Raw genomic sequence first — 25,409 nt, 5'->3', positions numbered from 1 at the left:
TCACCTGTGTTTGAAAGCAGGCACTTTTTTTATTCTTTAGAGACCATTATTCATATTGAAAGCATACATTCCTGTTTAACATGATATCTGTCTTATGAATAATCCACATTTAGGTTGTGATCCTTTGTACCAAGAAATAAAAGAAACGGAAAAGCATGAAAGTGATTGACATCATTTTTCTTAATGTGCATGTGAATGTTTGTGTGTTTCACATGGACTTAGTAGAGAAAGATTCAAGAAGAAAAAATGAACGCAACTAAGTTACTTATCCCTGGAATCGTGGACACAAACAGTAACACTATTGCTTCTTGTTTCATACTGTGGAGGTGGTGACCCACAGGCTATTGGAAATGCTTGAAAACTACTGATGCCTTAAATAAGCATTTCCATATTATCTGTGAAAGAAAAGTATTTGTCTATTTTTTTCTTAAGCTCAGGTATTGATCAAACAACCACTTTATCAAATTTTGAGATTGCAGGCTGTGAAACAAAAACAGCGTGTCATCTCTTAACAGCATTTTACAGTTTACAAATGTAAAATCTCTCTTAAATTACTGTAAGCATTATTGTTATGAGAAGTACCGTAGAAGATAAAAAGAATTTAGATTATCTGAAAAATAAAACTTAATTGTCAGAATGTTTGAATGTAAAAGCAGTTGACGACTATTTTTCTAAATAAAAAGATCCATATAAAAATCAGTGAATGAGTATTTACTGTGCAGGCAGTTATACTCTACAAAATACTCAATGAGCTATGAAAAAGACATCTCAGCTACAGAAAATCATAATTTAAATGTTAGGTTTGTTCATTTTCAACTTCATGAATCAATAGAGTAAATCCTTTATATTATTCTGTATGTAAAATCTGGTCATGTTTAAAATCAGATTTTGGGACTTCTACTCATCAGAAGTACCTTTTCATGGAGCCATTTAATTAAGTGTTTATTTCTTTAATATTCTCAACCCCACAGAAACCATCAAGAATTTAAACAAGATGACAGATGTAACATATCTGGCAATGTCCTCCTCCTCCCCTGCCTCAAATACCTAGTGATTACAGAAATTTATTGTTAAACTTATTTTACCTGAAAAAAAGAAATTCATATTGAATCAGAAATTTGAAAGATATACCTTAAAGATGGAAGGCATGTTAAATTGGACTTAAGAAGGGGACAAGAGCCAGAAATCTATCAGGAGAGAACTTTTATGGAAGGTAGAATTATGTCCTGGGGTGCTCCAAAGAGAGATAGCAGAAAGGGTACCCTATGGGATGACACTTTGGATGCCATATCTGGAGGGTCTAGGCCACCAAGCCCTTTACAACTCTAAACTTTCTGAAGGGATCAGGAAACAGTACGGTGACACCCAGGCTGGAAATAAAGCTTTCATACTTAAAAGGTATTTTCTCTTCATCACTGAGGACGGCCTCTGTAATTAGATGCATAAACTAGTGCATATGAACAAGAAACACACACAATTGGACAAAGACAAGAAAGATACGTATCTCCACAACTTTGGGAAACAGAGCAAACAGATCAATTTATTAAAATAAGCACAGTTGGCCAGGTGCAGTGGCTCACGCCTGTAATCCCAGCACTTTGGGAGGCCGAGGCCAGTTGATCACCTGAGGTCAGGCATTTGAGACCAGCCGGGGCAACATGGTGAAACCCTGTCTCTACTAAAATGCAAAAATAACCCGGGGCGTGGTGGCGCACGCCTGTAGTCCCAGCTACTCAGGAGGCTGAGGCAGGAGAATTGCTTGAACTGAGGAGGCGGAGGTTTCAGTGACCCGAGATCACACCACTGCACTCCAGCCTGGGCGACTGAGAGAGACTCTGTCTCATAAATAAATACATAAATAAATACCACAGTTAAAACCCTAAAAGAGATGTAAGAAGCTAGGCAGTCCACTACAAAGGCAATTAAAGAGTTCAGAAATAAAATTATGATTATAAAAATAGTATTGATTATAATACTGATAAAAATAGTAATAAAATTTCAATCCAGTGAATGAATAGTGCAGGAAGCACAACTGAAGAATGCATTTAGTGAGCTGGAAGACTATCTAACATTTGTAGACTCCTGTCTGAATATTCAACAAGAAATTGATCTTACATTCACTCCTGCCAAAGACCGGCTAAAGACAGGAAATAATTCAGCTTGGTGGATGGAGGCACAAATTAGTCATCTCTCCTCCCCTCTAAGAACCCAGAGTTTTATCTTCAGATTAAAGTAAATCATCAAACCACAACTACCAGGGCAATAAAATCTTAACTTTTCAAAGCAATGTCTTCTTTGAGTTGAGATTTAACATTATATTCTCAGCCTTCATAGGAAGGTATTACAAGACCTTTCGAAGAATGTTCTGTATTTTCAGAAGATCAGAGTTGAAGACATTACCTAATGTCCCATAGATGAAGATCTATATGACACTGTTTGTGCTGAAGTTTAGTACCAGAAAAATTATTTTTTCCCAGGAGATTTCCTTTATATGATATAAAATCTATATTTCAATGTGTATCCCTTTTGCTTTGTTTGCCAGGAAGCCCCTAGCTAAATATACTAATTAATTAAATGATTCCAGATATGTGAAACATATATTTGTATATTCTTTATGCTGTTTTAAACCTGTCTTATTTTTTACATTTGACCTTAGGCTTTTATAGAAATAGGCAATTAAAATAAATAAAATTGACATTTTAAACTGCCTAAAGTGTTTTATAAGCATCTGAGTTTATGTAATAAATAAATAATAAAACATAAATTGAGTAGGGTCCCACAGTTCATCTAGGAGAATGGCCTCTAAATAATGTTTGGAAACCTAAAGCACATTAGATTGAGTTCTGGCTTACTAAAATCAAAGCAACAGCTTCTAAACTCCAATTACCATCACATCTAGCCAAACTTAACTTCAAACTTAACAACTCTTGAAGACTTTTCCCTCTTTCCTCTAACACATACAACACTTTAACTTCCTTCTCATCTAAAGTGGATGACATCATATCCTCCTTCTCAGAACAGTAAGCTTTACAAAGAAATGTTATCTTTGCCCCACTGCCAATCCTACAAACCCACATACATCTTCCATCCCTATTCTTTCAAGAATTGAGTTTGAAAGAATGGGGATCTGGCAGGGGATGTGGAATTAAATTGAATTTTAATTTTATTGTATTTTATACTAGCGATGCATAACAGAAAAGAGAACTTGAACAACACTATAAACAAATGAGATTTAACAGACAAATATAGAACACTCTACCCAACAAGAGCAGAATACATATTTTTCTCAAGTACATATGGAATAGTCCCCAGTGTAGACCATATCTTAGGCTACAAAACAAGTCTTAATCAATTTTAAAAGACTGAAATTATACAACATTTTTTAAATCACTATGGAATGAAACTAAAAATAACAGAAGGAGAACTGGAAAATTCACACATATGTGATGAGAGAGAGCATTTCTCCATGATAACGGGAAGAACAAGGGATGGATAAGGATGAAAACGTAGGTAGATTTACATGATTGGCAGTAGGGAAGAGGACAGTTATTGAAAGTGAAGTATAGAAGTCTCCAATTATTGTTGTAGAACTATTTCTTCTTACAGTTCTACCAATGTTTGCCTGATAGATGTTGGGGCTCTGTTATTTCGTGCATATATATTTACAATTGGTGTCTTCATATTACCTTATCATTTTATCAATATATGATTTTCTTCTTTGTCTCTTAGAATAGTTTCTGACTTAAAATCTATTTTATCTGATAGTATCGCCCCCTCAGCTCTCCTCTGGTTACTATTTATGTGAAGTGTGTTTTCTCATTCTTCCAATTTTATCCTATTTATCCCTTTAGGTCTAAAGTGAGTATTTTGTAGGCAGCATAGAGTTGGATAACGGTTTGTTTAATTGTGTTGTTATCCATTTTATCTATCTCTGCCTTTTGATTGGATAGTTTAACCCATTTATATTTAAGGTAATTCCTAATAATGGAAGACTTTTGCCTTTTTGTTATTCGCCATAATTTCCTCCATTACTGGCTTATTTTGTGTTCCGTTGAAATTTTGTGTGTGTAATGACATGTTTTGCTTCTCTTCTCATTTTCTTTTGCATATAGACTATAGATATTTCATTTGCAGTTACCCTGGGGATTATATATAACATCTTAAAATTATTACACTCTCATTTCAACTGATGCCAAATTAACTTATATTGCAAGTAGTAACTCTACAACTTTACTCTTTCTGCTCTCTTTTATGTTTCTGATGTGACAAAGTATATCTTTATGCATTATGTGACCAATCACATTGATTTATAATAATTAACATATTTGTCTTTTAAATCTTATAGTAAATACAAAGTACAATTACAAACGAAAATTACTTTAACAGTGGCTCTTTTTCTGTTTCTCCACATGTTATATTTGCATTTATTGGAGATCACTCTGGCTCTTTTTCTGTTTCTCCACATGTTATATTTACATTTATTGGAGATCACTCTATGTTCATGAAGCTTTGAGTTACTGTGTAGCTTTTTTAAATTTCAACCTTAAAGACTCCCTGTGGCATTTCTTGCAGGGCAGGTCTAGTAGTAGTAAACTCTCACAGATTTAGCATATTATGGAATATCTTAATTTCTACCCAAATCTTGAAGGACAGATTTTCTGGATCTGGTATGTGAAGGAGTCACATCTCTCTTGCTGCTTTCAAGATTCTTTGTCTTTTACAAGTTTGATTATAATGTATCTCTATGTGGGCTTATGAAATTTAGCTACTTGGAGTTTATTGAAATTCTTAGATTTGTAGATTCATTAATTTTATAAAGTTTGAGAAATATTCAACCATTATTTCTTCAAATAATCTTTTTTTTGTTCTTTTATTTCTCTCTTCCCCTTCTCAGAACCCCAAAATGCATATGTTGATCAGCTTGTGGGTATCTTACAAGTCCATTAAGTTCTGTTTACTTTCCTTGATTTCTTTGTCTTTCTGCTCTAAGACACAATAATTTTAGTTTTTCTCTTTTCAGACTCACAAGTTCTTTCTCTTCCTGTTCAGATCTGCTTTTGTACTTCTGTAGTAAATTTTTAAATTTCAACTATTGAAATTTTCAGCTCCAGATTTTTTGTTTCTTTAAAACAATATGTTCTATCTTTTTGTTGACATTCTCATTTTGTTCATATTCCCTTTTTTTCATTTATTTTATTACCCTTGCCCATGCCTTCCTTTAACTCTTTGAACATATTGTAGACAATTGTTTTAAACACTTTGTCTAGTAATTTCAGTGTCTGGACTTCCTAGAAGATGATTTCTGTCAGTTAATTTCGCTTCTTGGAATGGGCCAACTTTTTGTATTTCTTTGTATATCTTATGAATTTTGTTGTTGAAAATTAGAAATTTGATTATTATACTATGGTAACTCTAGGACAAAATCTCCTTTTCCCTAGGATTTTCCCTGCTTTGTTTGTTTATTTGTTTTTAATGGTTGAAAGCTATAATGGTCTATTTGTTTTGAGAATTTTCCAAATTATTTTTGCAAAGGGTATTCCTTGTGGCATGTGATGATGGAAGTCTCTGCTCTTTTGGCTTGTGTTCAGCTTATATTTTGATAAAATTTTCTTCAATTTCAGGAGCTTTCCCAGTCTTTGCAAACTGGTTCTGTTCTGGAAGAGCCAACACTTTAGCAAAGGCCTATTCTGAGCCTAGAGATCAGCCTGAGGTGAAAGAGTAAGGTTTTCACAGGATTTTTTTGAGCATGCATCTACCTGAACAGGTCCTTGGCCTTCTAAATGTCCCTGTAAATGTGGCTGCTTCTGAATGTCCTAATTTTCCAAAGAGCCTCAGCCTGGTTTCTTCTCCAGAGTTTAGTTGGTCTATTGTATGTTCTACCTATAAACTCTTGGCCCATGTGGCTGCAGGTCTGTAGTCACCTTGCACATTTTATGAGCAGTATCTGCCACTTTTCCACCTGAGTTGTGAATTAGACAAAACAAAGATGAGAACTTTGTGTCAATCCTTCGTGCATTTACCAGGCAGGTTAAAACAGATGGGCACAGTAATTTTCAGATAAGGTCTGCTCTGCTTCCTCTAATTGAAGGGAAGGAACTGGAAACCAGGCTGCTGCTATCTCAAACTGAAGACCACTGTCATGCCCGGGAGAGGCAGGAGGAGGGTGATTTCGAATGCCACAAAATTTTTCTATTCTTTTAAGATGGGTTTTTCTTGACTGGGTGTTCACTTATTTGCTATAAACCTTTTATTGTTTTCCAGAGCTCTGAAAATGTTGGTTTAGTTTCCGCATTTTTTAAAAATAATTCTTTTTGAAGAATAAAAGTTTGGCAAGCCTTAGTCTACCATTTTGTTCTTTATAGGCATTTTCAGATTGCCAGATTGCTGAAAATCTTAGAATTATTGGTGGAATAGCCAAAACATTAAATCAAATAGAACAAAAACAAGTTATAATAGTTTGAAAGGGTGTTCAGATTTGAAAATGAAATCAATAGATTTTACTCAGGCTCAGTCTAAGCAATTTGAGACTGACAGGCTTTCCTGTTGATGTGCCTCCACGTTTTTATTAAAGGGAATGTCTATATTTCTGTAATAAAAGATATTAGGGATAAAACAGACATGAGCAACTAAAGGTACATGAAGTTGATGGGAAGGTAAAGGCTTACTCATTTTTAGTTTCTTAAATGATTTCTAAGACTGTATGCAGCAACTTTTGCTTAGAGATTGTTTTCAGTAGATATTAGAGGCAGATTATGTGAAAGATAGCTGAAAGTTATCCATTTCAGGAAGTTAGGTTTATCTTCAGAAAAGACAAGGTGAACTTAATGCCAGCTGATATCACAGCAGAAGTTAGAGGTAATATCAGTATCCACTAATGGTGCTGGTTATCAACATGTCATGGCAATAAGAGAAACTTCCTAGTACATCTAAATACACTACAATAAACAGACAGCTGTTTGATGCCATAGCCCAATCTGAGAGTCTTTAAATTATGCTGTAGATCCAGTGCTCAATCTCTCCCCACTTCCTCCTGGAATATTGTCTCTTTTCTCTCTCTCTGACCTATGACTGGCTAGTTTATATTTAATAGAAACCCACCTGTGCTGTATCCCATTGACCTTTACAAGCCTTCATGTTTAGGATGGTGTCCATCTGCCTTTCCCTTGAGTCTTCTCCAAGCCTGAGGGTAGATATGATATATTCCATGGTGGGCAGATGTAAAGGAGGAATAAAATAATCTGTAACAGATGCTTAACACAGATCTGATACATAATTAATAGTGATTGTTACTAATGTTCTCCTTCCTCTTTTCTAATGTTCTAGTTTATCTCTCTTCCTACCAAAAACTGGTACCCAGAGCTGTACAAGATATTTCCAGTTTTGCCTAATCACTTTGTAGTCCAGTGGGAGTATTTCAGATATAATCCTTTGTTGAGTCCTGAAAAAATGGTATCATTTGTATAATTTCATCTGTCTGAAGATTTAAATTTTTACTTTTAATTTAACTCATAAGGCATTTTTCTCTTTTACCTATAGAAAAAAATGATAGATAGACATATAGATATACTTACTATTGCTAAACCATATTTTTCCCAACCTATTTTTCAGAATTTGGATTTCAAAAATCCAACTACAAGGCCTTACACTTTGAAATTTCCTCTTCTTAGACTTCATTCATTTTGGATATCAATTCAGCTATTGAATTTTTAATATCATTTAACTTCATGCATCGGCAAACTCAATGTGTTCTTTATCTTCCTATGTTATCGATAAAAATATTAACAGAGATAACTATGTCTAGAGAGTCCTGTGGCATGCCAAAAATACTCCCCCAGCTAGAATCTGCCATTTAACATGTATTTACACAACATCGTGACATGGGAACAAAAGCTACATTTGAGACATTGTATAGTTCTGTTTACAAACATTAACTCTTTCAAGCATTACAGAGATCTTGAAAATTGAATATCATCATCCCTATTTGTCTCCTAAGGAAACTGAGTCACAGAGAGGTCCACAGATGTTCCCATGATCACTCAGATATCTCCCTTTTCTCTAACCCAGTGGGATTTGTTGCTAGGACCAAAATATCACTAAGCATCACATGATAAATAAAACAACCAAATGAGGATGCCCTTAAGAGAATCACTTTCCATTTCTTACTCTCCACATGTTCAGTCTGGCATCATATTTTGAAAATTATAAAAAATTCAAAGCAGTTTAATAGAATAGTCTAAAATCAAAGTATAAATAATATCCTCATCTAATTAGAAGTACCTATTGCCATGTGTTCAGTTTTTCACCATTTACCAAGATGACTTTCTGAGATTCTGTGATTTGCACAGTGGGTTTTGGAAACACCATCAAAGTTATTGGGTTTCCTCATTGATACATCAATGTAGGTGCATCGGAAGCATACCACACTCCATTCAACTTAAAACCCAACGACAATTTTACACATAATAGGGTGAGAGGTCTCATACAGATATTATTTTTATCATTATTTAGTATTTTAGAAATAATTTCTAAATGATATTTGAGGGAGTCCGGGAAGGAGATGTGAGAAATTTAATATATTTTAACTCATGTCTTATTTCAGACATTGAGCCTCTTAGGAGATGAGTTAGTTATTTATCTACACATGCTTTTCTTCTCTTTTCATTAATTTAATTTAATTCCATTTATATGTAACGTGAGAGTACCATTCCCCTGCAGTATGCCCACTCCATTTGTACACTGAATTGAAGTCATCATGCCTGCTTTAATGGCTGTGAAGGACTTAGAAATTAATAGCTCTCTCTTGAATTAGTAAATTATATTTTTCCAAAGAGAGAAAAGTGCCTCATAAAAATAAGTGACTAGAGTCACTTTTATTTTATTTTTATAACAAGTCTTTTTATGCTGTAGTTTTAAACCCCCTTTTACAATAACATCTTACATTTATATCATACTTTATACTTTTCAAAGCACTAGCATGCACATTATCCTATTTTTATTTCCACAACAACCTTCAGACTGAAGTACAGAAGACGTCAGAGAAGGCCCGTGCTATAAACTGGAGAAGCAACACATTAAATAACTATTGACAAGTGAGTTCATGGGCCAACGCTAGGCCTCCTGGCTGCTAGTATCAGAATACTCAGTGTTACTCTAGGCAGATAGAAAAAGGGCTAATGGAGAAAGAGTTTCTTTTGCTTTTTCCCAGATAATTTATTTTTTATTCATGCCAGAATCTACAAGTCTACAAAGTCTAAGTTTCCCCAAATATATGATTATTCAATTCACCCACAAGTCTTTTTTCCATTTTTTCAAAAATACAATAATATTATTATTAGCTATAGTCAACATGTTGCACAATAACTCTCTTGAACTTATTCCTTCTGTGTAATGAAAAAGTTGTATCTTTTGACTAATATCTCTTTAATAAGAAAGACTTTCTTGCTAGGATGTTTATACAATGATTAAAAATAACAATAATATACTGCCAAATGTAGAGGGTTCAGAATAATAAAATAAGAATTGGAGGTAAATTTGTAAAAACATTTTTGGCTGAACTGAAGAAAATAATGTATACTTCACATTTTAAAATCTTTGTATGCATGCACACATACAAATATATATATATATTTCTTAATAGTATGAATAATGAAACAATCTTCCAATTTGAATAAGTAAGTCTAATTCAAAAAGTTAATTTTTTTCAGACTCTATATTTTTAATTTTTTAGTTTTATTAGAAAAAGAGCAGAAAACCCTAATCTATCTTATTGTTATCGGAAAACTTTTTAAAAATGTATCCCTCCATTTTCAATAAATACTATATTTGCTGATTATGTTGAACACCATATGCCATATATAGTTCTTAACATATATATGCTACTTCAAAATAGCATACTTCATTTATATAGAGAGTTCACAAAATCTCACATACACATAAATGAACTCCCAGTGATACTGCTGAGTTCTGTCATACAGAAACATATTTTGATGTTTTTGAGCACTTATTATGTCCCAGACACCAACCTAAGTAATCGGGTTAAAAGGACAAATAGTACACAGACTGCCCAGTCTCTGACCTTGGGAGGGAAACAGTTTAACCACTAACAAAAACATAATATAGTATAAGGCAATATATAAAATGCAGTGTGAGTACAAATAAGAAAATTATCAATTCCTCCTGAATGATTCGGAAGATGTTGCAGAGGAGGGACTATTGAGTTTGAACTTGAGTAGGAGACTAACTGGAAGCTCTGGGAGCAGGCAATGTAGGTGTTTGAAAGAGCTGAGCAAAGGCAGAGATGCTGGAGCCCAAAAAGGAGGGTGAGAGAGGACTTGGGGTTGGTGTGTTCTTGAGCTGGGGAATAATGGATCTGAAAGAAGAGTCGAGAAAATGCCAGGGTTTTGCAATGTTTGTTAGAAAGTTATCAAACAAGAAAAAAAAAAAGCACCAAAGTTAAATTAAAATAGCAAAGTATTACCAATACGTTTTAAGACATTTCATTTGTATAAAGAATAGGAACTAACTTAAATTGACATAAATCTCATGACCTTTCTTCAAACACACACACGCACACACACATGAACACATATATCCAGGTCACAAATTTTTCCTATGGACCAAGAGCATAAAGCTGTCAGGAAAACTCACAAACATCGAGGGAGAAAGCCTGGGAGGCTCTCAGGAACTGGGAGATTCCTGTTCCTTTCTCTCTTAGCAGCCTTTTGGATCTCTGTTTTTGAATTTATCTCCATCTGCCTTGTTCACTTTCTTCACAGATTGTCTCCTTGACCACAGCAGATGATGAGTGCGCCACATTCCTCAGTTTGAATGTCCTCTCCATTTGAGTTCTGTGCAATCCAATTTTGTGATGAGACAATGTGACAGAACCAGGCTGGAACTGCCGAATAAAATAGTGACACAAGGCAGGGCCATCGTACCAGGTTGTCTTCTGAAAGCTCTTTAAGGGGCCTTAATGGGCCCAGCATGTGCTAGATTCTGTTGGTTAAGGGCACAGATGTTAAATCTAAATTGTCTATGTTCAAATCCCAGCTTCAACTTGTTTGTTACATGGTCTTGGGCCATTTACTTAACCAGACATTAAATACCACATCACCACCACTTTGCTTGGATAAGACCACCGAGGCACAGAGAAACTCAACCAGTTCAGTGCATACATGAGTCAGAGCATGGGTTTGCAGTCTGACCCTTGAACACAGGCTCTTAATTGCTAAGCTATTCTAATTGTAAGGAAACACATTTAGATACTTTATTTTCTTTGCTAAGACATTTAAAAATATTTCTTTGCTATGCAACAAGGACTTCCACTCAGGCCAGAAATTATTAATGACAGAGCAGTGAAGAGAGAAAAAAAAGAGTTGGAAAAGAAAGTACTTTGTGTTTATTTACCTACGAAAATATAATTTCTTTGAAAGGAAATGGTATAATAAAATTTTAGTGCATCACTTTAGATTTATTTAAAACATTTTTTCCAATATATATATTTGTTGTTCTGATGGATCTTTCTGTGAAAAATAACCTTTAATATATTTTGGTAAACAACTTGGATAGCAAATTCTTCCTAATTCTTTTATTCTCCTCAACTCCAGAAGACTAGCTCATTGTCAAATTCTGGATCACTCTGAAAATATCTAGGCTGGTTTTATAATATTATTTATCTTTATTGCTGAAAACACAGCAGGTGAAGAAAAATGAAGACAATTTGGTAAATAATGGATGCAGAGATGACTTATTGTTTTTCTGCAATGAGAAATAAGCGCAGTTTATTATGTGACCTTTTTTTCAAGTGCCTGTCAAGAACTCAGAAATAATAAAGCCTTACTTGCAAAGAGTGACTGATTAAAAAGAGATACACACTTAAAATGTTGTATCTTTTTATTAAGAGCTAATCTTTTATTTGTGTGTTCATAGAAATAATGATATTTATAATCCTCCCCTCAGAAAACCCGTGGTTGCCCCCCATATAATGCACACACTCACCTGCACTTGCTGATTACATTTTTGGATATATTTCAGTTTAAAATGTATTAAAAAAAGATGTTTTATAACATATGCATGTGTTTTCTCCTTTATAGAAGGTCGTTTTGGATTTTGATCATTCTTCCTCTTGCTGGCTTTAAAGGGAGAAAGATCTTTTGACTTGTAAGGATCTGTAGTGTGCAGCTCCAGGCTTTTATTTCTATGAATAAGTGAGATGTTACCAGCTTCTTTTCTAATATTGATTCCAGAATTTCACCTAATTGGAACATTTTGGAACTATAGGTATATAACTCAACACCTTAGAGTGTCCATGAATATCATACAATATCACTGGAGTGCAGCTTCAGTAGTGCAGCATTAAACAAATTGGCATATTGAAAAGATTTTGTTTCTTTTGCCTTCACGGTGTTCTAAATTTTTAAGATTATTCACAAAGAAGACAAGATGATTTTTGTTTCAAAAGCATAAACATTTAACACATGTTTCCTTTGTGAAGCCAAGTTTTTATTAAGAATTTAAATGAAAGCTCTTTTTACATGAAGAGTTCTTATTTAAGAGCAGAAATGCCCTCTGAAATAAAAACAAAATTAATAAAATTAATGAAAACACAAAAAATGTAACTCAGGTCACAATAGAAAAGTTTGCTTATTATAGCACATGGAAGGGGACTAGATAAAAAATTTAGAACTGACTTTATAGAATACACTATTTAAAGAGTGTCTTTTCTGGTCTGTACTCTGCCCTGTAATTAGCAAGATGTTGAATTATCATCCCACACAAGAAAGAATGTATTTGGGTTCAGTGAATCAAATGATTGCTCGGCCAAACATACACACACACTCACACACACACACTCTCTCTCACAAGTAACACACTTAAGTAATAGTATATTTTTTAGTTTCTCAAAACATCAGAAAGGAAAGAATGATTTCCTTTAAATTTCAGAAACAATAATGTTATAAATTTTTAATTTTACTAGTAAAGCTCACAATATTAAAGAAGAAAAATTAGGAAAATATGAGTCATACTTCAATAAACTATATTCTATCCCAAGTGTAGTTCTGTTTTGCTTTCATATTTTGATGCAATTGTTTGTCTTTAGGTTTTGAAAAGTTTTCTTAGAAATTGCATTTTTTAAAATTTGCTTAATACTAGGGCTATAGCTCTGAGTGAACAGAAAAAAAAAAAAGAAAAAAGAAAAAAATCCAACTAATGAAACCATCTGGGTATAAGCTGTTAAATTATTTTTTTAAACAATGTATGTTCCATAGCTCTTTTCCCTCCTTAAAATTAGCAGGGTTTGAAAACCTTACTCGGTTTCTTCGATAAGAGGTAAATTGCCTTATATTCACTCAGAAGAAAGCTTACCTTGCACTTTATTCATAAACTGACTTGAAATGTGAAAGAAATAATTCTTCTAGGACATCCTGGCAGCAACTAAAAAACAAGACAAAATCTTCTTGTGTGCTCATGTATATTCCCAATTTTATGCACAGTGCTGAGTTGTTTTTTATTGCTTCCAGAGGAAATAAGCAAAACGTGTGTGTGTGTGCACGTGCGTGCACACACCTGAGAGAGAGAAACAGAAAACATGTATAAATGTGCATATGCATGTCTTGTGTTCACTTGGCATACTGGCAACTTACTTGGTTAGTCTGATGACCGACATGGTAGGAAAGTCATCTCGACCACAACCAGAGAACAAAGGAATTTACCCAAGCAAGCTGATGATCAGGGACACAAAGGCTTATCTCTTCTCCAGTCATCTAGTCACAGAGTAGATGGCTTTGTGATACATTTTTAGACCTGATATTTTAGGATATTGCAGGTTCAAAGATTGAAAAAAATGTCAAGTTTACTTTTGTAAGTCTCCTACGGCAAAACAACAATGGAGTCTATCAACAACATTCCTCTTGAGCATTTTCCCCGGCACTGTTAGAGTGAGGTAAAATCAGAATTCACTAAAAATTTGTTGTCAATACGTACTGTTCCTTTCTCTATTTCCTTCACTCATTTGTTTCTCTACATCAGTCTTGAGATACACATACATACACACAAACACAATGTGACACCATAGAAATACGGGTAATTCATAGCCGTACAAGTTGTTTCTAAGTCTTTGCTTAATTTGCCCTTTAAAATTAAACTATGATGGGTGAAATAGATGTACAATTGCATTTATATCATTACTCTTCTGTGCATTCAGCCCACAATAAGAACTGATTTTTAAAATAAAGAACTTATAATTTAGAAACTTACAAGTTTGATGTTAGTGCTAACGAAATGTGTCCTGTGCCTTTAATATGTAAATCTATTGAAATTCAGTCCTTGACATTGTGAGGGTCTCCATGCTTATTACTTTATGACATTTCCAGAATGAAGGTGCAGGAGGGGGCTCACATTAATTTGCTTTATGTTTGACTAGAGAGGCTTCCCATAACTATTAGAACCCACTTTGGGCCCACTTCATTTTAGAGTTGTTGTCCATCATTTGAGAGTGATATGCCCTGTGGCTGGGAAGAATAAACACATCATATATTAGGTAAAGCTTTGATGTATGGGGGTTGCTGAATGCCAACACCTCGTTCTGTGGATAGGAAAAATCAGAATGTGGGAATGAGATTAGGATAGGAAGGAATATGACAGACAGGGGCCCAGCCAGCCTTCCTGGAACTTTCCAGCTCAGAATAAACTGAATGGGCAAAACCAGTATTTGTTTTGTTTTTGCTTTGGTGTGTTTTATGGTGGTTGTTCTGAAGAGCAGAATGAGATTCCAGAACATAATATTTGTTTTTTTTTTTGCCATTATCAAACTTTGAAATTAAACAAAACATTTAAGAGCTGATATTATACACTGGTCCAGAACATTTCAATCTCAACCACTTGTAACAACCGGCCAGAAACTAAGGGTCAGCATGTCAATCCCCATATTTTGTCTTCTTATACTCCCAAATGCTCCATTTTTACACACGTTAAAAAGTAGACTTTTAAAACTCAATAAAAATTTGGTTTTAGAGCATGGGAAAATAATAGTCTGTCCCAGAATCTACAAATATTTTTTTCACTTCTTTGGGTTACAGAATGAATTTATGACTGAATAGTATATTTTCAAGTTGGGAAGTCAATGAATTCAAGCATTATTTAGGGAAAAGCTTGAAATTTCCAAAAAATCAAGTTTTACCCACAGGAATGTGTTTTATTTTTGCACGTGCTCAGCATCAATTTGCTCTACCTTATCTGCACTTCATCTTGAAGCAACTGTGTGTTAGTCTGATTTGAACACAGGCATTTCCCCTCATGATGCAGCTGGTTTTCATGCTAGGCTACATGGTTCTTATTGAGAACTAATTATTTCGTATAGCTTTTATACTGTTCAGAGTCTTGAGAAGCTCACTGAGTGATGATTGGCATATATTACTACCTCACAGATTATATTAAACAGGCATATCTCACATTCTAATTGTATTGCCACTCTTTAGCCCTTGCACTGGGTCCTGCACATTCAGGAATGGTCTCCTCTCCTATTCTGTCATCTTGGTTAAAGAAAAAAAACATGTTGCCCTCTTTTTTACTGAGTGAATAAACCAAGAAAGTTCTATTTGTTAAAAGGAAGAATCTTATTTAGAAAAATTGTACATTACAGATTAAAATACCAGATTTCTCTCCCCAAGGCCACACATTTGAGCATTTGGAAGCAAACTGGCCACCCCGGAGGTCCATCCCTCTTCTCTGTTGTTTGCCTTAAACAATCTAACAGCATGAGGACAATAGAGCAATTTAAATGTAATGAAAGTGGCTTTACTATATGTATGTATATAAGAAAAGAACTATACATGTATATATTTCAAGCAAGAGGATACATATTTCTATTCATTTTAAGTAACCCCAAAATCACAGTGAGCCACAATGATGAATGTATTTTAGCAGTTACAATAAATAAAGAGTAAAACAGTTTCTGTCCTAGAAAAAAGAAAGAAAATGATAGTAGAGAACCCATATTTGCATTTAATTTCTAATTTTCTTGCAAGTGGACCAAGTCTAATGGTTTCTTATCAGAAGCCTCGAATCTTGATGCATCATGATTAATAAACAAATAAATATTACTCTTAATTTCCTTCTATGGATCTCTCCAAGTTGGTTAGTTAGGGTTATCTTGAACTATCTGAAAGGGATAAGATTAGACTACATACCTTAAAATATATAATATGTATATACTTATTTTCATAGCATTTATAACAATGGTCAACATTTGCCTATTGTTTAGGTTACATAATATGCACTTACGTATTGATAGCATTTATAACAATGGTTAACATTTACCTGTTGTTTAGATTATGCCAATCATGCTGCTTTGCTAAGGACTTTTGCTGCATTTCATAGCCTTAAGAACCTAGATGTAGTCACTTTTGGCAATATCCAGCTAGTCATTTAGTTTTGGAAAATTAGAAAAATAAAATAAAGATGTCCATGAATCGCTCTCCATACTGACATATTCTTATCAACATTGCCAGTAAGGTTTTATCAGCCTCAGGCATGAGGCAAATCTATCTTATTAGTGTGAAAACTAATGAAAGATCATCCTGACAATGATAATTAATTGCAGTTGTTGACAAGGACTCAGTTCCTTTACACTCCTCTGCTGTTGCTCTTTCTCGGTCTTTCAGCTCTCTTCTCTCAATTAGACATATGAAAAGTGCGGCCCTCCCCTTGGAGAAAGAAGCTTTTAGATTAATCATATTATCTTAAGGTTCCAAATCTCCATGCCTGCGTGACCTTTCTTCCGTTAGAATCCATTATCTTAAACTATCACAATAATCCTGGCTTTAGGGAGGGAGAGAGGGAAAAGGAATCAAACCTAATAGATGGCAAATAAGATTAATCTATGATCTAAGTGCCGATTACACTTGGCCCTGCCCTTGAACACCCAGGTGTAACCTTGAAATTCACATCCGCTAAGACACAGCAATTGGATTGAGTGTCCCTCAAGGCCTTAAGGGCAGCTGGCCAAACTTTACCCATTACTCCCCAGCGAGATCGTGGGCTGTCTCAACCTCCAACTCTTTTTACTTGTGGAATTTGGCAGCTGTGCTTTTTCATGTTTGTTTTGGGATAGTTCACATTTTTTAGATAAAATACTTATTTTGGGTCCTTGATTTTTGTTTGTCAGAAGCACCAGGCCATGGAGGGAATGAACTTTTACCTGGACCTCACAAGAGGAAAACAAATGGTCCAGCTCCTCAGAATCTGATAGCTCCACCAAAATAAATTCAGTCTTTGCTTCTTTCAAAACACTGACATACTGATCCTTAAAGCTACATATGTTTAAGAACAACCAAGGGGAGAAAAAAAAAATTCCCCCTTGTAACATTTGTCTTCTGAACTTTGAGCTGATTATTTTTCTTCCACATGGCCTGAGGTCTTAGAAAGGACACCCTTTTGGTAAGATGGAACATGACATCGGGAAGTCCCAGCTACTGGTGACACAGACAGGAAAAAGGATTATGTAGAGAAAACAATTTCAGCCAAAGAGAAGTATCACTGGGTCAGATAGAGAGAAGGGAAGTAAAATAAAAATGTATTCTCATTAAAAGTTGGCCCTGCCTGCAGAAATTCAAAGTTGACCAGATAGAATGTTCTCTCATTATGCTTCTGTGTTGTTCAGACCTCTAAATGTATTGTAACCCTGGAAGATGGAATAAAATTAAGTCCAAAATAAGAGTAAGAAGGAAAGTTAGGTCTAAACAAGAAAAAAAATTTAGTAGACTTTAAAAATATTAGAGGTAAAACTTGGTGGGTAGAAAATATGACCATGTATCCCAAAAAAGATAGCTAAATAAAAAATGCCAGGGACACAATTTAGGGAACTCACTCATGCCATTCTTATCAGTGTTACACGTATCTTGGGAGTGTCTCTCTGGCATACTCCCAGGCACAAGTTCTATCTAAAAACAGAACGACTCTTGCAGTGTTCACTTTGTGAAGGTTTTCTCAACTGTTCTCTTAACAAAAATTAACACATATTTGTTTTTAGTTCATACTGAGATTTGTAGGATGAGGACCTCAGACCCACAGTTCCTGAGCGTTATTCTGTAATTTTTCTTGTCACTTTATAATTTAATTCCTAAAGTATTAGAAATAAATTCAATCTTACAGTAACCTCTATTTCCTTTTTTCTCTTTTAAAAGTAAGTCATTAGCTTTTTTTCTTAATAAGTGTAATGAAGGGGGTATAGAAACACCATTTTTCAGAGACCACCCTTTGGAAACTTAATTTCGAAGCTCATTTGTCAAGAAGACATGGCTGGTGACAAGTTCCTGGGTGGCACAAACCGCATGATCTAGAACTTGTCGTTTAACATGTCCGAATCTTGATTTGCACAAATGTAAAAAGGAATATGGAAATAAGTCTATGTCAATCCAGGGCTGAAGATTCAATAATTATATGTATAAAAGTGTCTGACAATAGCTGGCTGATTGGGTTGAATCCTAGCTCTGTTGCTTTTTAACTATGTGACCTTGGGTAAATTGCTCAACCATGTTGTACTTTAATTTCCTTATTTTGAGAGTAGGAATTAACAGTATTTACCTTATAGTGTTTTGTTGGGGTTTAAATGAGTTAAAAGAGCTAAATTGCTTAGAAGATATTTAAGAAGTACTGTATAACTGTTTGCCATTATTGTTATCCTTGTTGTCACTATTAGAGTCTCAGTGAAAGATACTCTTTCTTTTTTTTTTGGCGGTGAACTCAAGAACACTGGAAAACAACAATACCACTGGTTTCTTAGATTTTTGCAAGGATCACAGCTGAAAAAACATCAAAGAAATGAAGGATTCCAGAAGCTCTGGTAAAAACACAAAGGATTCTTCCAGGCTTCTTTTCTCTTGTGAGTTAGGACAGTGCCATTTTGACTGAGTGTGGGAGCCGTTGTCAGCTGTCCTGGGAGGGTTAACTCACACCTAGGCGGGAGCCTAATGCCATTAAATCAGGGAGAGTAATGAAATTTCATTTAATTTGTCAGGAAGAAAGTGCTAATGTTAAAAGGCATTTAATAAAAAAAGGGAGCGATTGTTTGAAAGGGAGTCCTTAAGTAATTACTTCAAGTGTCTTATGCCTACTCACCAGAATATTTACATTAGTGTCTTACAGTGCCAGTGTGTAATCAAATTAGTGCAGCATTGACAGTCCCTGTTTTTTTTTTTCTTTTAAGGAAGTGTGATTTTATTAATAATCTTCCTTTTAAAAAGAGAGAAAAAATAACTTGATGTAATCAAATCAAACGTTAGCATATTTTTGTTTTTGAAAATTTCTTACTAAGAGAATCGCTGGGTTAATGTTGCAGGTGAGTGCACGTGTTGGTAAGAAGCGCTGACTCCAGGGCAGAGTGGCCGTGCTCCTTCCTCATCTCCACTCACAAAAATGCCATCTTTTATCTACTCAGACCTGACATGGAGATTCAGGTCAGCAGCCAGAGACCGTCAGCATATTGCAGTGGATACCCCTGCCTAGTCCGGGTTCTCTTTTCAACTTGTCTGCGAGGCAAGGAGGGATACAGATGTGGGAGTGAGGGGAAGTCCGCAGGAACCAGGGTGAGGCAGGCTCATCCCTCATCACTCTGTGCGCACAGAGCAGCTCAGGCTTTCGCCGGCAACAACAAGAGGAGTTAACTAATGTGCTGGGAGTGGGGGACGGCCCATGGGACCACGACTGAATGCATTTGTACTATTACAGTCAGGTCACACTGAGGAAAATGATTCTTAAACATTTCTTTGGAAGTAACTGCTGCTGTTTTCCAGATTAATTTATGAACATCCAAATGAATGAGTCTGCGCACTGATGTCATACAAATGTTTTCCTTTTATCAGGTCTGTCTTCTAAGGGATATGGGCAAGAGCATAGGCTGCTGATTGGAGACACAATAAATAAGATATAGAAAAGGAAGTATAGACTTATCTCATACAGGGGATTTGAATATTAAGAGAGGTCAGGTTATCCAAAAAGTGTGTAAACTATAATGTTAGTAATTCTAGCTACTATTATAACTGTAGCTGGAGAGATCTTACTAAATTTCAAATCTGATTGTATCACTGTCCTTCTTATCATTCAGTGGTTTTCCATAGCTTCAGTGAAAGCGTGAACTTTGCAGTAAACCATGCATCGCCTCTGCTGATTTCCAGAAGTCACATCCTTCGAGAATCTGCTGTTTTTCAAAATATCAGGTCTTCAGAATAGAAGAATTCTCTTATCTGTAGACCTTTGCACGTGTTTTTCCCTCTGTCTAGAGCTGAGCTGCCCAGTGCTTTAGCCACTAGGCTCGTGTGGCTATTTAAATTTAAATTTGAAAAAAAAATTAAAATGAATGAACATAATTTAGTTCCTCTCATGCATTAGGTACGTTTCAAGCCCTCCATAGCTGTATGTGGCTGTGGCCAACATATCGGGAAGTGCAGCTATAGGCCATTCATTGATTGCAGGGGGTTTCATTAAACACCTCAGGTTTATAGCCACCTTTTCTACCTTCTGACTTCATCTTTAATTTTTCAGCTTAGCTATCACTTCCACAAGGAAGTCTTTTCTACCTCCATCTCATTCCTTCAATGAGAGTTGGGATGTCCTTTTTTAATATCCCACCCTATAAAAGTTGCCTATATGTTTATCTGAATTTTCTGATCTAAGGTGAGGCCGATTTTCTGATCAGCTCATGAGGTCATGGTCTTGTCTTCTGAATTGATCAGCATTATATTGTGCACTTGGAAAGCAAATAATAGTGAAACCATAATGGAGTGTTTATTAGGCGCTATTGTAAGCACTTTATATGTATGATCTTACTTAATACATAAGTAGGTACTATTTATCTCTTTTAGTACATAACTGGCTGCTATTGTTATCGCAATATTGCAAACAAAGAATCTGAAGCACAGAGAGGTTAAACCACTTACAGACACCCAGAGGGAGAGGGAAGGGTGGGGCTAGGCAGCTGGGGCCAACTTAGGCTCTGAACCTTCATGTCTTTGGCATTCAAAGAACTTTTGTTGAACAAATGTAGGCGTACATATGAATAGGCAATAAAGCAGACAGTAGTCACTCTTTCCTAACATCACTGTTTTATTAATTGTACTGATTTTCCCACCAGCCTGACTGTATAAAGTATCGTTTTCTTTTAATAAGTGTTTTACGCTTTCTCCTTCAGTCCTCAACTGTAGGGTGAATAAAGAAGGCGTATTATACTGCCTCTACAAGTAAGAAACCTGATGTCTAGAGAGGGTAAGCAAGATAAAAGGCTAGTGGGCTGATACTATAAAGTCAAAGTAAGACACAGGCTTGGCAACTATTCAAGTGACATGATGCATATGGGCAATGAATCCAAGTCATCAACTTTGATTTTCTTTGGCATTAATGTCTTAGTTTTCTCACTGCTCAAGTTGTATTAATTAGCAATATCATTTCTTTCTTCATAACTGCGTGTGTTGCTAATGTTATTTGTTAGAATGAAATAGCTAGACATTGTTTTCAACAAATTAAGATGTCTATAAATAGGTCCCCAATCAGACATTAAGCCTCATGACTATTGTATCAGTACAGCTATTAATAAATCAATAATGTGGTTTTTGCCTATAGACTATTTTTAGTGTTTCAGATTGAATGTTGATCCCACAAAAAAGAGACTTTTTTAAGGCAAATTTATTTAATACAAAATTTTGGTTTCAGTGAGATTCTCATTACAGCTGAAGCTTAAGACTGTATCTTTCTGCAGGGTCCAAATACATTAGTAAATATGAAAATGGAGGGTTAATTGAATCTCTGTGGGACTATATTCCATTTTCTTGGAAAATCAAAGCATCAGCATGGATGAGTTGGTGTTCTGGATTTTGTATACTCAAAGAAATAGCTACCTAATGCTTTGAGGACTTAACATCGAGCAAGTGATAGTCTATGAACTTTACCTATACTGACCCCTGTATTCTTGGCAAGAAATCTATAAGGTTATTGTCTTTTTTATGCAGATGAGAAAGCTGAGGCATAGTGCTATAATAATTTCCCCAAATCATACTGCCAGGGAGTGACAGACTGTGATTTGAACTTATGTAATCTAATTTCAGAGCCCATTTTCTTAACCACTATTCTCTATTGCCTCCCGATCAACAGGTCCAAACACACATGCAAAATTTATACAGGGTTTTAGAATAGTTTTTCTTAAAAAGTGAGAATTATAAAGAACTTTCTGTGTTTTATTGGAGGGCGCCATCCTAAAGGAAAGTTCCCTTTGGATTGTCAATGCAGTTTTAAAAAGCAAAAAACTGCTAAATAGAAAACTACAAGAAGGGATTCCTGGTATAATTGAGCTCTTCAATTTGATTGAGGAATTTAGTTAGTTAGATAAAGAAGACTATTAAGGAACAACTATTTTATAATCTATCTTTTACTTTTATTTTCTTACTTTTCAATATAATAGCACTTTTGTCCAATGGTAGCAAAAAGCTTCAGTTGGTTTTTAGATAATTTTTCCAAGTCAGTGACACTTAATAGTGCATATTGGCCATACGGGGTGGCTTACGCCTGTAATCCCAGTACTTTGGGAGGCTGAGGCAGGCGGATCACGAGGTCAGGAGATCGAGACTATCCTGGCTAACACAGTGAAACTCCGTCTGTACTAAAAATGCAAAACATTAGCCGGGCATGGTGGCGGGTGCCTGTAGTCCCAGCTACTCGGGAGGCTGAGGCAGGAGAATCGCTTGAACCCAGGAAGCAGAGGTTGCAGTGAGCTGAGATCACACCACTGCACTCCAGCCTGGGCAAAGGAGCGAGACTCTGTCTCAAAAAAAAAAAAAAAAAAAAAAAAGAAATGCATCAATGCATATTGGTCTTTAAATAACCTTGTCTGGCTACTATCTAATATTGATCCATATAAAGCTAAATGTATCTTCTCTTTTCCCAAACCCAAAGGATAGAAAAAGTAAAAATAAGGTAGCTTAAAAATACATTCACAGTTCTTTATTAGCAACCGCTTCAGTCAAAACCCAGGTATAATTTTTCTCCTAATCACAAAGTGTCACTAATGACATTTTACAGATATATCGACTGTATTTTCTTGAGAGCTGTTTATAAAGTGGATACAATGGTTCATCCTGGTATTTGGCCGCCTTTGTTACTTAGCAGGATTGACTGGAGATTGGATCTGCCCAGGTCTCCTGTAATCTGTCTTTTAGATGAGAGGGAATCGGAAAACCCGGACGCTACCAAAAACGTGAATTCAAGTGAAAAGAAAACATGTCCTAGCTTTTGAAGACCCTGAAGTAGTTGAAAAAAGATGATGAGTGTTTTTGACTCTAAAGCTCATTCTAAGGCAGGGAAGAAAAAAAAAAAACAGCAGATCTCTTTGCTTTTTCCAAAGAACGCTTTTGAGAAATGTGGCATTCCACAGAAGAACACAAAACAGCTAAAGCTTTTAGATGGAATTAAAACAATTGCTGACATTATTGAGAGCTAAACTACAGGCAAAGAAAACATTGAATGACCCAAAATCATGTATGTGGCATTAAAAATATATATATATTGAAATGGGGAAAACAGATTCAGAAGAAATGATTTGTAAGGATGTGGTTAAAACTATTTATATCCTGGGTTCTATTTGTTTTACAGCTAGTGCTGCACGGACAGCATGAAAGGTTATCTTTGACAAGGTTTTAGCTATTATTTTCTTCCAGTGAAATGGTATTTCTTGAGAAAAAAAAGGTCTTTGGAACAAAATAACAATAAATCCTGATTTAGATACATAAACCTGCCATTGATATCACATAATATCAGTGTTCTTTCTCACTCGATACAGGCGTTTTAAAGATAAATGGTAAAACTGAACTGGAAATCCATCTGGCCGGCTGCCTGCTCTAATGAATAACCCCACTTTGGCTCGTGCAATGTAAGCAGAAAGTTCTCTCCCGGCCTCTTTCGTCTGTCATGAATCTACAAGACAGCCGACATAATATCTGGGTGACAACGGTGCGCTAACAGTGCAGTGACTTCCATTTTCTTTGCTTTCTATTGATTTTCACTTAATAACTGGCGAAATACTAAACGTCCGCCCTGAGTACCTAATAAATCCTGCCTGAGCTTTTTATTGAGGAGAATTTAATAAAAACAACCATTGCGGCTGAGGGATTTTTCTTCTGGACAGAACACAGGGGTAGGGGACAGCGAGGTTGGGGCAAGAGGAAGCCATTTGACTTTTTTTTTTTTTTTTTTCCAAACAGGACTTCTTCCCTTTGGAATGCAAGTGTGGTGGCAGTGTCAAGGATGCCTGTGTGTTTGCAGCAGGTTCCTTCCAGAAGCAGCTGCAAGTGCCACCTCCAGGCCATCTGGCCAATGTGAGGAAAGGAGGCTGCAAGGGCTTGGCAAAAAACAACTTTCTGTTCCTCTGGTATCCCCTGATAACTGATTTCAAGTTATGGCCAAGGACTGCCTTATCGCTATCAGTGGCTGTCAAAAATTTATAAGTATATTCATTTCCCTATTCAACTTAATTGGTATTTTGGATTTGACACTAGAAAAGCAAGTTTGACTTGCCTGTTGGAGTCCAAGGATACCTCCAACAAAATTCTAGACAATGAAAGAAAGGGTAAGTGTCTGAGGGGAGGGGGCACTTACAAGTTATTCCATTTAATGCTAATTCGAGGCTTCCAGATTCATTTTGGGGCAATCAAAGAGCAAGAGCTCTATGCGTGGCTTTTTAAAACACAAAGAAAATTGGGAAGCATGGGCTTCCCAATTTTCCTGCGCATAAACTTCTAGAACAATTTCTATTGTTGATACTTTAAAAAAAATCTTTTTCTTTTCTGTGATGTGGTCTTTTAAACTCATAGCACAACTTATGGCTCCCTGTACTTCCTATATTTTAATTGATCTTGAGGTTATTTTCAAGTCACTGGGCTTAACGAACAAATATTTTAGAATTTCTTCCTTTATATACACTCATTTCTGTCTCAATAAAATGTCTAATCAGGAATTCACATGTGTAGAAAATAAAAAATAGAAGTACATACCCTTAAAGTGAAGTTAGTTGTTTCTGTGATTTTATAAAATCCATGGACCTCAAGTTTGAGTATCATTGTTATAAAAAACACAGCCATTCAAGCCATGCATGGCACAATTACTCATTAACTGGGCAGCTTTTCCTTCAGAACACGGGAATATGGGGACAGAGGCCATGTGATAATGTTGCAGGCTCCATGTCATGGCCCAGTATGGAAATCCTCGCTTTTCCTCCTCTGAAATTGGGTTACTTTGTCCATGAAATGGGGATATTCTTGCCGAACTAACATGATTGACAGCATCTCACCAAAATCTCAACAAACGTATGGGTACCCAACAAATGCTGTTGATTTATTTCACTGGGGCACTTCAATAATGAGAAGTAGTTA

At 35.5% G+C, this 25,409-nt stretch overlaps 1 long non-coding RNA gene across 3 annotated transcripts in view; it reads left to right on the top strand.

Moving 5' to 3' along the window:
• The window catches only part of LOC134808571 (uncharacterized), a 30,280-nt gene extending 5,237 nt beyond the window's left edge, over window positions 1-25,043 (top strand). The window contains exons 1-4 of one of the 3 annotated variants that reach the window (XR_010151830.1): window positions 17,948-18,181; window positions 18,747-18,841; window positions 23,822-23,911; window positions 24,243-25,043. This is a non-coding gene — a long non-coding RNA (uncharacterized LOC134808571). Of the gene's footprint in view, window positions 1-17,947; window positions 18,182-18,746; window positions 18,881-23,821; window positions 23,912-24,242 lie in introns of those variants that run through there. The other 2 variants (XR_010151828.1, XR_010151829.1) reach the window with 2 other exon arrangements.
• The last annotated feature ends 366 nt before the right edge of the window (window positions 25,044-25,409 follow it).

The sequence above is a fragment of the Pan troglodytes genome, chromosome 16 (genome assembly GCF_028858775.2).
Source record: "Pan troglodytes isolate AG18354 chromosome 16, NHGRI_mPanTro3-v2.0_pri, whole genome shotgun sequence".
Lineage (NCBI taxonomy): Eukaryota > Metazoa > Chordata > Mammalia > Primates > Hominidae > Pan > Pan troglodytes.
The sequence above is the reverse complement of the archived record's forward strand: the minus strand, read 5'-3'. Positions and strand labels throughout refer to the sequence as shown.